Source organism: Sapajus apella, unplaced genomic scaffold (genome assembly GCF_009761245.1).
Source record: "Sapajus apella isolate SASKATOON/1434 unplaced genomic scaffold, GSC_monkey_1.0 scaffold75, whole genome shotgun sequence".
In the NCBI taxonomy this organism is placed as follows: domain Eukaryota; kingdom Metazoa; phylum Chordata; class Mammalia; order Primates; family Cebidae; genus Sapajus; species Sapajus apella.
This window is the reverse complement of record NW_022437015.1, coordinates 2,934,801-2,946,326: the sequence shown is the minus strand read 5'-3', so window position 1 is coordinate 2,946,326 and position 11,526 is coordinate 2,934,801. Positions and strand designations below refer to the sequence as shown.

Genomic DNA, 11,526 nt, shown 5'->3' with positions numbered 1-11,526 from the left:
GCAGAGCAAGCCTAGTGGGCCTGAGCAAAACTTGGGCAAAGGCTGCCACTGCTCACAGACATTTCTGGCTAAAAAAGCAATACACTAACAATCCTGTGACAAAACTATATGAGGGTAGAACTACTTTTTATTGTAGATTAACTACAAATGTAATATTTGAATACATATAGGGTTATTCAGGTTACCTGTTTCTTCTTGAGTGATTTTTGGTAGTTTTTCTTTTTGTAGAAAATGGTCTGCCAAAGTTTAAATATTTTCCTTCCCAAATTAAGTTGTTACCAATATGATAGTATTAGAAAGCAGGGCCCTTAAGAGTTTATTGGGTCATTAGGGCTCTAGCCTTATGTAAGTGAAATATAATTGGAGCTGTGTGCTTTTACAAATGAGCTTGTTGAAAGGAATTTATTCCTTTTTGCCTTTGTGCCTTACCTCATGTAAAGACACAGCATTTCTCCCCTCCAGAGGAGGGGAGGAATGTGTTCAACGTCCCATCTTGGAAAGAGACTGCACCCTCACCAGAAACAAACCAGCTGGCACCCTGATCTTGGAACTCCCACCATCTAGAACTGTGATAAAATAAATTTTTACACTTTGATTACCCAATCCCGCATTCTCTGCCTAGAGGGTTATCAACTTTATTGAGCTATTCAAATAACCACCATCTTTTGTCTAAAATATCAGAAATTTATTGTTTCATAGTTCTGTAAATTATTAGTCCAAGATTAAGGTGTCAGTAAAGCTGGCTTCTCCTGTGGAGGGTGACAAAAATATCTGTTTCTTGTCTCTTCTGTAGCCTCTTGTGGTTTTCTGGCAATATTTGACATTTCCAGGCTTGTATCACATTGATATTCTAACTTAATCTTTACATGGTGTCTTCACTGTGTGTGCATATATAGTTGTTCAAATTTTCTTCCTCTTAAAATTGATATATACTAGTTGTACATATTTTTGAGGTATATGTAGTATTTTGATACATATATACAATGTGTAATAATCAAATCTAGGTAACTGAGATATTCTCAAAAGTATCTTTTCTTTATGTTGGGAAAATTTCTATTCTCTCTTAAGTATTTTGAACTATGTAATATATTATTATTAACTATAGTAACCATATTATATTATCAAACACTAGATCTTATTTTTTCTTTTTTTACTATTTTTTCTTAGTCAAGGTGGGATCTCACTACATTACCCAGGCTAATTTTAAACTCCTGCTTTTACATAATTCTCCCATTTTGGCCTCACAAAGTTTTGGGATTACATGTGTAAGCCACCACATCTAGCCATATTTTCTATATACCTGTATTTTTGTACCCATTGACCAATATCTCTTCATTCCCACTCTTTCCTAAACTTTCCAACCTCTGGTAATCACCAATCAACTCTGTACCTCAATGAGATCCACTATTTTTGGCTGATATATGAGTGAGAACATACAATATTTGTCTTTTCTGTACCTAGCTTATCTCACTTAACATAATGATATCCAGTTCCAACCATGTTTCTACAAATGACAGAATTTCATTCCATTTATGCTGAATAATACTCCAATGTATATATGTACTTCATTTTCTTTATTCATCCACTGATAGACACTTAGATTAAGTCCAAGTTTTGGCTCTTGTGAACAGTACTGCAATGAACATGGGAGTGTATATAACTCTTCATTATATTGATTTTAAAAAATACATATATTCAGCAGCGGGTTGTTGGACCATATGGTAGTTCTATTTTTAGTTTGTGAAGAAATCTCCATACTGTTTTCCATAGTGGTTCTACTAATTTACATTCTCACCAACAGTGTCTGAGTTTTCCCTTTTCTCTACATCCTTCCTAGAATCCATTCATTTTGCCTTCTTAATAAAACTATCTTAACTAAGGGGAGTTAATATCTCATTGCAGTTTTGATTTGTGTTACCTTGATGATTAGTGATGGTGAACATTTTTTGATATGCTTATTGGCATTTTAATATCTTCACAAAATCATCTTTTTAAAAAATGTATTGTTTTCTTATGCTTAATTTTCTTGACTTTTTAAATTTTTAAAATGTTTTCTTTCTTCTACTTGCTTTAAACTGCTCTTCTTACTCTATTTTCCTAAGGTGGAAATTTAGGCCATTAAATTTAGCTTATATTTCTTTTGTAATACATACATTAATGCTATATATTTTCATTTAAGCACTACTTTAGCCACATATCACAAATTTTGTTATATTGTATTTTACTTTTTGTTTAGTTGAAAATATTCTTCAATTTTCCTGGAGACTTTCTCCTTCACATATGTGTTCTGCTTAATTTCAAAATACATGCTTTTTAAAAAATCTCCATGTTATCGATTTTAGTTTAATTAGGTTATTTCATGATAACATATTTTACATAATTTTTATTCTTTTAAATTTTTCAAGGTTTATTTTATAGACCAGAATATGGTGTATTTTGGTAAATGTTTTATATGCGTTTGTGAAGAATGTCTATTCTGTTGTTGGAAGGTTGGTATTTAAAGGTCAGTTGGGTCACATTGGAAGAATTTTGGAGGACATTTTCACTTGGAATAGAATACTAGGTTGATAATATTTTTTATTTTAACACTTAAAAGATGCATTCTTGTTTTTGTGGTTTCTAAAGAGAAGTCTACTGTGATTCTTACCTTTCTTTGGTAAACAATATGCCCTTATCCCTGGATGACTTCAAAATTTTCTCCTTGCTTGTAATTTTTAGCAGTGTGAATATAATATGCCTATGGATGTGTGTGTGTGTGTGTGTGTGTATGTGTGTGTGTATATGTGTGATATTTTTGTTTCGTTTGTATTGCATTTATCCTGCTTGATGTTCTTTAAAATTCTTCAATTTGTAGTATTTGGTAGTTACTTTGGAAAATTATCAGCCATTATTTTTTTCAAATATTTTCTCTGTTCTTTTGCCTCTCTTCTCCTCCTAGGATTCCAATGACATGTACATTATACCATTTGTTATTATCCAGCTTCCCACCACACTTTCATGTTACGAACTATTTTCCCATTTTTTTTCTCTCAGCATTCCAGTTTGGGTAATTTCTATTGATTCAGTTTCAAGATTATTTATTTTTTCTCAGCGGTAGTGAGTCTACTGATGAGCCCAACAAAAAAATCTAATTTCTATTATTGTGGGGTTTTATTTGTTTTAACTTGTTTTAAGATGGTTGGGTTACAGACTAACTTTCTTTTGTAAATAATTGTTTCAGTTTTCCTGAAATAGGACATATATGCACTCTAATAAAACATAATGGAAAGCCTCAATTCATGGGGGTTCCTGTACAAAGTTCTGATTCTGTGTTTGGAGCTGAGTTCCTCATGGCAGCTTCTTTCAGCTAGCTTATTACAGATGGTCTCTAACTGATTTTCAATCCCCTCTTTCTCCAAGGGAATAAACCACTTTTACAAAGAGCTGCCCTATGTAGATAACACAATTTTACAGCTTGAAACAAAGTGATTAGGGACAAATAAAAAAAAGGAAGAAAAGAAAAGAAAGGAAAACTAACCCTAAAGCAATCCTACTTCTAATCTCTCTAAATAGAGAAGTATGGTAATTTTTAACCAAAGGAAATAAAAAATATGCAATTTAACCACCAACTTCATTTACTGTTAGCTAAATTTGTTTACCTAAGGCTTTACCCCTTTGCAAACCAATGATTTTTTTTTTCTTAACCCAGCTATGCTTGCTAATAAAAGAAATGCATGCACTTCCCAGGCATACACTTGATTGGGCCTCTGCATTTGGCACCAGGTAGTGAAAAAAAGTATTCTTTCCTAACAAGTCAGTACTGAAGACTCAGAATGAGAACTCTAACTAAAGAACATTACTCTTTCACCCCAGTAACATGCTGATCCTACTTTCTTTACCCTCACATTAGAATAAAGATATATTTCCAGCTTTTTATCTACTATATCCTATCTTTTCCTAGAAGATACTATCTTTTTATATTTTACTATAAGGTTAGAATATAGGTTAAGATTATAAAAATCCAATTTAATACTTGGCACTAAGAAAATGGAATGCTATAAAATTAATTCTCATTACTCTAGTAGGGATGCTGGTGCATTTACACTGAGTCTTTACTGCCTGTAAGTGATGTTGCTTCCAAGAAAACATCTCTGCAGAAAGTTTTCGGGTTAGTGTTTTCCTCCGCTTATTTCTGGAAAGAAAGGCAATTTCATGCAAAAACAAACAAAACTGAAAAAGCGACATAGGTTAACCTTGTCTTTAAACACTGACAAAATAGATATCCAAAGAGAATAGATCTAAGAAAAAGAGCTCAGGAATAGCCCAGGAGAGACCAAGCTCTGCAAGTGGAAGTTTTGAAGCCCACTAACTAATATTTTCTAGATCCAAACAAGTGCTACAATACCAGATTTTTAACTCTCAACTCATAGAATTGAGAGCCCTTAAGCTGTTAACATTGTCCTGTGTCTTTCTATTCATAAAAAAATTTCCCTTAAAATCTGTGCAAATGTTGCTGAGGCACACCTGCAGTATGTGACAACATGAGAGGTATTCTAAAATCTTTTATAAGGTGAAATCCACTTTTTATAACTGAAAATAAAAAAGCAAATGCTATAGAGGAATAAAGTTTCATGAAAATATTATACAAAAGCAAACACTAGCTGAAATCTATAACTCTATGAGTAAAAATGATAATACCAATGACCCACTCTATAATGAACTCCTCTACAGTGAATAATCTGCTACACATTTTTTTTTCAATTGTACTTTAGGTTCTGGGGTTCATTTGCAGATCATGCAGGATTGTTGTATAGGTACATACATGGCAAGCTTCCTTGGTTTGCTGCCTTCATTCCCCCATCTCCTATATCTGGTATTTCTCCTCACATTATCCCTCCCACCTCCCACTCCCACCCCCCCCCCCCCTGTTCTTTCCCTAGTCCCCCCCAACTGACCACCGTGTGTGATGCTCCCCTCTCTGTGTCCACGTGTTCTCATTGTTCAACACCCGCTTATGAGTGAGAACATGCAGTGTTTGGTTTTCTGTCCTTGTGTCAGTTTGCTGAGAATGATGGCTTCCAGATTCATCCATGTCCTTATGAAGGACATGAACTCATCGTTTTTTATGGCTGTGTAGTATTCCATGGTGTACATGTTCCACATTTTCTTTATCCAGTCTATCATCGATGGACATTTGGGTTGTTTCCAAGTCTTTGCTATTGTAAACAGTGCCGCAATGAACATATGTGTGCGTGTGTCTTTATAGTAGAATGATTTATAATCCTTTGGGTATATACCCAGTAATGGGATTGCTGGCCCAAATGGTATTGCAAGTTCTAGATCCTTGAGGAATTGCCACACTGTTGTCCACAATGGTTGAATTAATTTACATTCCCACTAACAGTGTAAAAGTGTTCCTATTTCTCCACATCCTCTCCAGCATCTGTTGTCTCCTGATTTTTTAATGATCGCCATTCTAACTGGCGTGAGATGCTATCTCAATGTGGTTTTGATATGCATTTCTCTAATGACCAGTGATGGTGAACATTTTTATATGTTTTTTGGCCTCATAGCTGTCTTCTTTTGTAAAGTGTCTGTTCATATCCTTTGCCCATTTTTGAATGAGTTTGTATTTTTCTTGTAAATCTGTTTTAGTTCTTTGTAGATTCTGGATATTAGCCCTTTGTCAGATGGGTAGATTGCAAAAATTTTTTCCCATTCTATTGGTTGCTGGTTCACTCTAGTGATTGTTCCTTTTGGTGTACAGAAGCTCTGGAGTTTAATTAGATCCCATTTGTCTATTTTGGCTTTTGTTGCCATTGCTTTTGGTGTTTTAGCCATGAAGTCCTCGTCTATGCCTATGTCCTGAATGGTTTGCCTAGGTTTTCTTCTAGGGTTTTTATGGTGTTAGGTCTTATGTTTAAGTCTTTAGTCCATCTGAAATTAATTTTAGTGTAAGATGTGAGGAAGGGGTCCGGTTTCTGCTTTCTGCACATTGCTAGCCAGTTTTCCCAACACCATTTATTAAACAGGGAATGCTTTCCCCATTGCTTGTTTTTGTCCGGTTTGTCAAAGATCAGATGGTTGTAGATGTGTGGTGTTGCTTCTGAGGCCTCTGTTCTGTTCCATTTGTCTCTATCTCTGTTTTGGTACCAGTACCATGCCGTTTTGATTACTGTAGCCTTTTAATATGGTTTGAAGTCAGGCTGTGTGATGCGTCCAACTTTTTCTTTTTGCTTAGGATTATTTTTGCTATGTGAGCTCTCTTTTGGTTTCCTATGAAGTTTGTAGTGGTTTTTTCCAGTTCTGTGAAGAAGGTCATTTGTAGCTTGATGAGAATAGCATTGAACTTATAAATTACTTTGGGGAGCATGGCCATTTTCATGATATTGATTTTTCAACCATGAGCATGGAATGTTTTTCCATCTGTTTGTGTCCTTTCTTATTTCATTGAGCAGTGGTTTGTAGTTCTCCTTGAAGAGGTCCTTTACATCCTTTGCTAGTTGTATTCTGAGGTATTTTATTCTTTTTGTAGTTGTTGTGAATGGGATTTCGCTTTTGATTTGGCTGTTTGTCTGTTAATGGTGTATAGGAATGTTTGTGATTTGTGCACATTGATTTTGTATCCTGAGACTTTGCTGAAGTTGCTTATCAGTTTCAGGAGATTTTGGGCTGAAACGATGGTGTCTTCTAAATCTACAATCTTGTCATCTGCAAATAGGGACAATTTCACTTCCTCTTTTTCTAATTGAATACCCTTTATTTCTTTTTCTTGCCGGATTGCTCTTGCTAGGCCTTCCAATAGTATATTGAATAGGAGTGGTGAGAGAGGGCATTCTTGTCTTGTGCTAGATTTCAAAGGGAATGCTTCCAGTTTTTGCCTGTTCAGTATGATATTGGCTGTGGGTTTGTCGTAAATATCCTTTATTATTTTGTGGTATGTTCCATAGATACCTAGTTTATTGAGAGTTTTTAGCATAAAGAGCTGCTGAATTTTGTTTAAGGCCTGCTACACATTTCTTGATAATGAATGACTCTAGCTTGCTACAGTGAAAACCTGTCACAACTGCAAGGCCAGATTCTGCCTCTTTTCTACTTCTTTGTGTACAAGGTAATGTAACCTACTACAAGGCCAACTCCTCCACTGTGAATAATCTGCCACATATTTCTTGATAATGAATAACTCTAGTTTGTGACAGTGGAAACCTGTCGCAACTGCAAGGCCAGAGCTCTGTCACTTTTCTAGTTCTCTTTGTACTAGGTAATGCCACATACTACAAGGCAATTATAGAGACAGGTGACCTCAGGGGAGCTTCTCACCTTAATCTGCTAACTCAGCAGCAGTAAGTCTACCCAAATGAGCTCTGACCTCCAATGTGTATATGTTCATAATTTTATGAAGTATCTAAACGTTATTCATTAGTTTAAAAAATAATAGAACCCTCTCAACCAAGTAAATTATGAACTCGAAAAGTTATGAGGGATGCCAATTATATTAAGAGCATTTTCTTTAAAAAAATAGAATCAGTTCCTTTTGAAATAAACTACAATGGTGAGATGTGTTTATCTTTACAGGTGCTCCATGGTGGCACAGAGCTTTACCCAGCAAATCCTGACAGCTTCCATGTCCCAGGATACAAACCTGCACCAGCACATAGGGTGTCATTACCTTTCAACAGTGTAGAGAAGAACACATATTATCAATCAGCAATGAGAGAATTGATAGATACTCATGGCCTCTCAAGAGCTGACATGGTTGGAGAGCTTTCCTTTTTCTATTAAAAAAGTTCATGAGGAAACTATGAATAGGATCAGTCCAGAGAAGCAAAACTCTTTTATTTTCAGTGCTCAGATATCAGTAAATATACCTGGAGAGCCAGTGGAAACCCTCGCCATAGTCTTGCCTCTTGAGCACACTGCACATAAGCACTTATAAGGGGCAACCATTCAAATTCTTCAGGAGCACATTCCCCTTTCCTATGGTTTGTCCATAAAGCCCAAATATCTCACAGAGTTTTTTTTTTTGCTTATCTGTTCTGTCTATTTTGTTCCCTAAGAAATGAGGCACATTGCATACTGTTTTGTCAGTCATTTAAAGCATTAAGCTCAAATTTGAATTCCATGAGGCAAGAATGATCCACACAGTCCACCAGAAGGAAAATACCATTAATTGCTGGGAGATAATTTTTACAAGCCGATGTGCTTGCTCATGCCCACATAGAATAAAAGTTGTAAAAGTCATTCTAACAATTGTTAGCTCTTGTGATGTCAAATGTAGTGTTGGAACATGTTGGCCCAAATTGTCATCTTTGAGCATGTGAATAATAGTGGTTTTGTCTGTATTATCCAAACACAAGAATACTAATTTTCTCTATTTCTTGTAGAGACCTAGAAACTAGAGCATAATGCTGAAGCCATGGTAGAGTCACTCAAAGATGAAAGACATTATTAATGCTTACTCTGGCCTGAGGGGCTCCTCTAACAGCAGCGGGTGGCTAAGACTCTCCCTCAGAACACACAAACCAGCAGCATCTGGGACCACTAGCTACTCACTGAATGTAAATCACAACCCTCCCCCAAGACTTCCCTATTGTGATTTTTATTTCTGGCACTGCCATATTATTCTTTTTTATTATATAAACTTAAGGTATAGGTTTGCTATACATATGCATCATGAAATGATTACTAGTCATATTAACATATCCATTTTGTTTTTACGATGGAATTATCTGCCTGAAAATATCAATTATGCCAAAATTGGAAACTCCTGTGTTAAATGCTCTAACAGTAAAAGCAGATGACAAGGAAGATTATATCTGTACTTTCAGCAGACAAATGAAAACTGTAAGAATAAATAAATAAGATGCTGTCTTGTGCCTTGTAGAATGTTTAGCATCATCCTTGGCCTCTATGCACTAGGTGCTAGTAACACATCTCCCAATAAGGCAATGGTAAGTGGGTGCAGATGTTGCCAAATATTCTGTGTGGGCAAAATTACCTGCTTTGGAGAATCAGTGATTACACATGTTAATTGCAGTTGTTTCAAATGTTTTAATGGTAGTTTCAACAGCCATGTGATATCTGAGTCTGATTTAGACAGATTCTTTGTCCTTTTAGATTGCATTTATCTCTCTTTTTTTGGCATGCCACCTAATTTTGCTGTTGTTGAAAGATGACCATTTATAAAATAGCACATATGAGATCATTTTAAAAATATACTTCAAGGTTAGCATGATTTTTCTTCTGCTGGGCCTTTAGTGTGGGGGTTTGTGTTCATCTAATCAGGAGTTGGAGTGGGTTTGAAATTTGCCTAGTTGCTCTGGTTGCTATGGTTACCAGAGTTGGAATTTGTTGCTATGGTTATCAGAGTTTGATTTTGTTGTTGTCATGGGCATAGGAAATTTCAAAAACCTCTAGTGATACCTTGTTTTTGTTTCTCCACTTGGCTTTGGATCTTTCTTTTGTTTTGCTTCCCATAGAGAGTCAGTCTCTTACCATTTCTCCAGCTGTACTCCACTATAATATTTATTCAAAATTTGTCAGCCTGATTAGGTAAAGAAAGAAATGTGGCCATTCTCTGATGTTCTTTTAAAACCTCAATCTTAAGCAAGTATTTTGAACTTTGAATTTAAGGTATATTCTTCACAAGTATTATTCTCCCCCCTCCAAATGGAGAAGCTTTTACTGAGATGAATATGGGGGCAGTTTTGATGATGATATTCATTCCCCTTACACAGGTGCAATGAAATTCTCCCAGTGTACTCTCTTGCAGATAAGGTCTTTATTTTTAGTGTAGATAGTAAAGACATATCAGTCTGGGTGGATTTTAGCAGTTGCTATTGTTCTTTTCTTCTAGACAAAAGTGAAAGCGTTTTCTTAGTATCTTCCTCAGACTTCCCTATAGGGTTTCTGGAGAAGAGGCCTATAAAGTGATGGAAACCCACTTATACCTGAAAAGAGGCTTTATTTTCTCATGTTAGACCACAATCAGCGTTTAGCAGTAGGCCACATATTTCTAGCAAAATATTTAACCTTTCTAAAGCTTATATGGTATTCAGTGGTATTTTTAGTAGAAAATTATCCTGTTTTGTTCCCTGCAGACACCTCTCTACAGGTTTTAGGTTAGATATCTGCACTTTGACATCAGTTCTCCAATAGGTTCAAGAGAAGTTATTAATTTCTATATTGTCTAACATTTTTCCTATATAGATTAGGGTAATGCTCATTCCTCATCTCTAAATCTTCTGGCAGAAATAAGAAAATACAGTTAATAAACATTTAAATTGATTTAATTAAAATTACCTTATACATTTAGGTAATCAGCTCATTTATGAGATTCATCATTTCTTTGTGTAGATATACTTTTTCCTGGTATCAGTTTCCTTCTGCTTGAAGAACTTCATTTAACATTTTTGTAATATACATCTGCAGAGGATAAATTATTCTACCTTTTAAGGTTTAAAACAGTATTTCACTTTCATTTCTGGGGAGAAATATATTTTTGGTATGTATACAATCTAGACTGAGAGTTTTTTCTCTTTTGATGTTGGTATTACTCAGGGTTCTCCAGAAAAACAGAACCAAGAGGTGTGGGGGGGATGTCAAGGGAATAGGGAGAAAAAGAAAGGGAGGAACAGAGGGAGAGAGAAAAAGGGGGCTAAGAAGAGAATAAAAGAGAGAGAGAGATTGACTTAGTATTAAGAAATTAGCTCACTGAAGCAAGGTGGGGTGTAACCTCACCTGGGAAGCACAAGGGGTCAGGGAACTCCCTCCCCTAGCCAAAAGAAGCTGTGAGGAACTGTACCATGGAAAATTGTACATTACGGCACAGATACTAATCTTTGCCCACAGTCTTTGCAGTCTGCAGACCAGAAGATTCCCTCGAGTACCTACACCACCAGTTTCCTGGGTTTCAACCACATAACTGGGTGGCTATATGGGCAGACACCGAGCTAGGTGCAGGTTTTTTTTTTTTTTTTTTTCTCAATGGCACCTGGAATGCCAGTGAGAGAGAACCGTTCACTCCCCTGGAAAGCGGGCTGAAGCCAGGGAGGCAAGTGGTCTAGCTCAGTAAATCTCACCACCACAGAGCCCAGTTAGCTTAGATCCACTGGCTTGAAATACTCGCTGCCAACACAGCAGTCTGAAGTCAAACTGGGATACTCAAACTTGGTGGGGGAAAGGGTATCTGCCATTACTGAGGCTTGAGCAGGTGGTTTTCCCCTCACAGGGTAAACAAAGCCTCCAAGAAGTTAGAGCTGGGTGGAGCCCATCACAGCTTGACAAAGCTACTGTAGCTAGACTGCTTCTACAGGTTTCTTCTCTCTGGGCAGGGCATCTCTAAAAGAAAGGTAGCAGCCCCAGTCAGGAGCTAATAGATAAAACTCCCACTTCCCTGGGTCACAGCACATGAGAAAGGGGTGGCTGTGGGTGAAGCTTCAGCAGACTTAAACATCCCTGTCTGCTGGCTCTGAAGAGAGCAGTACATCTCCAAGCCCAGTGTTCAAGCTCTGGTAAGAGAGAGACTACCTCCTCAAGTGGGTCCCC

The 11,526-nt window shown here is 36.5% G+C and overlaps 1 pseudogene; it reads right to left on the bottom strand.

The window, feature by feature from the left end:
- Positions 1–6,908: 6,908 nt before the first annotated feature.
- LOC116532245 lies at positions 6,909–10,585 on the bottom strand (annotated as a pseudogene).
- Positions 10,586–11,526: the final 941 nt, after the last annotated feature.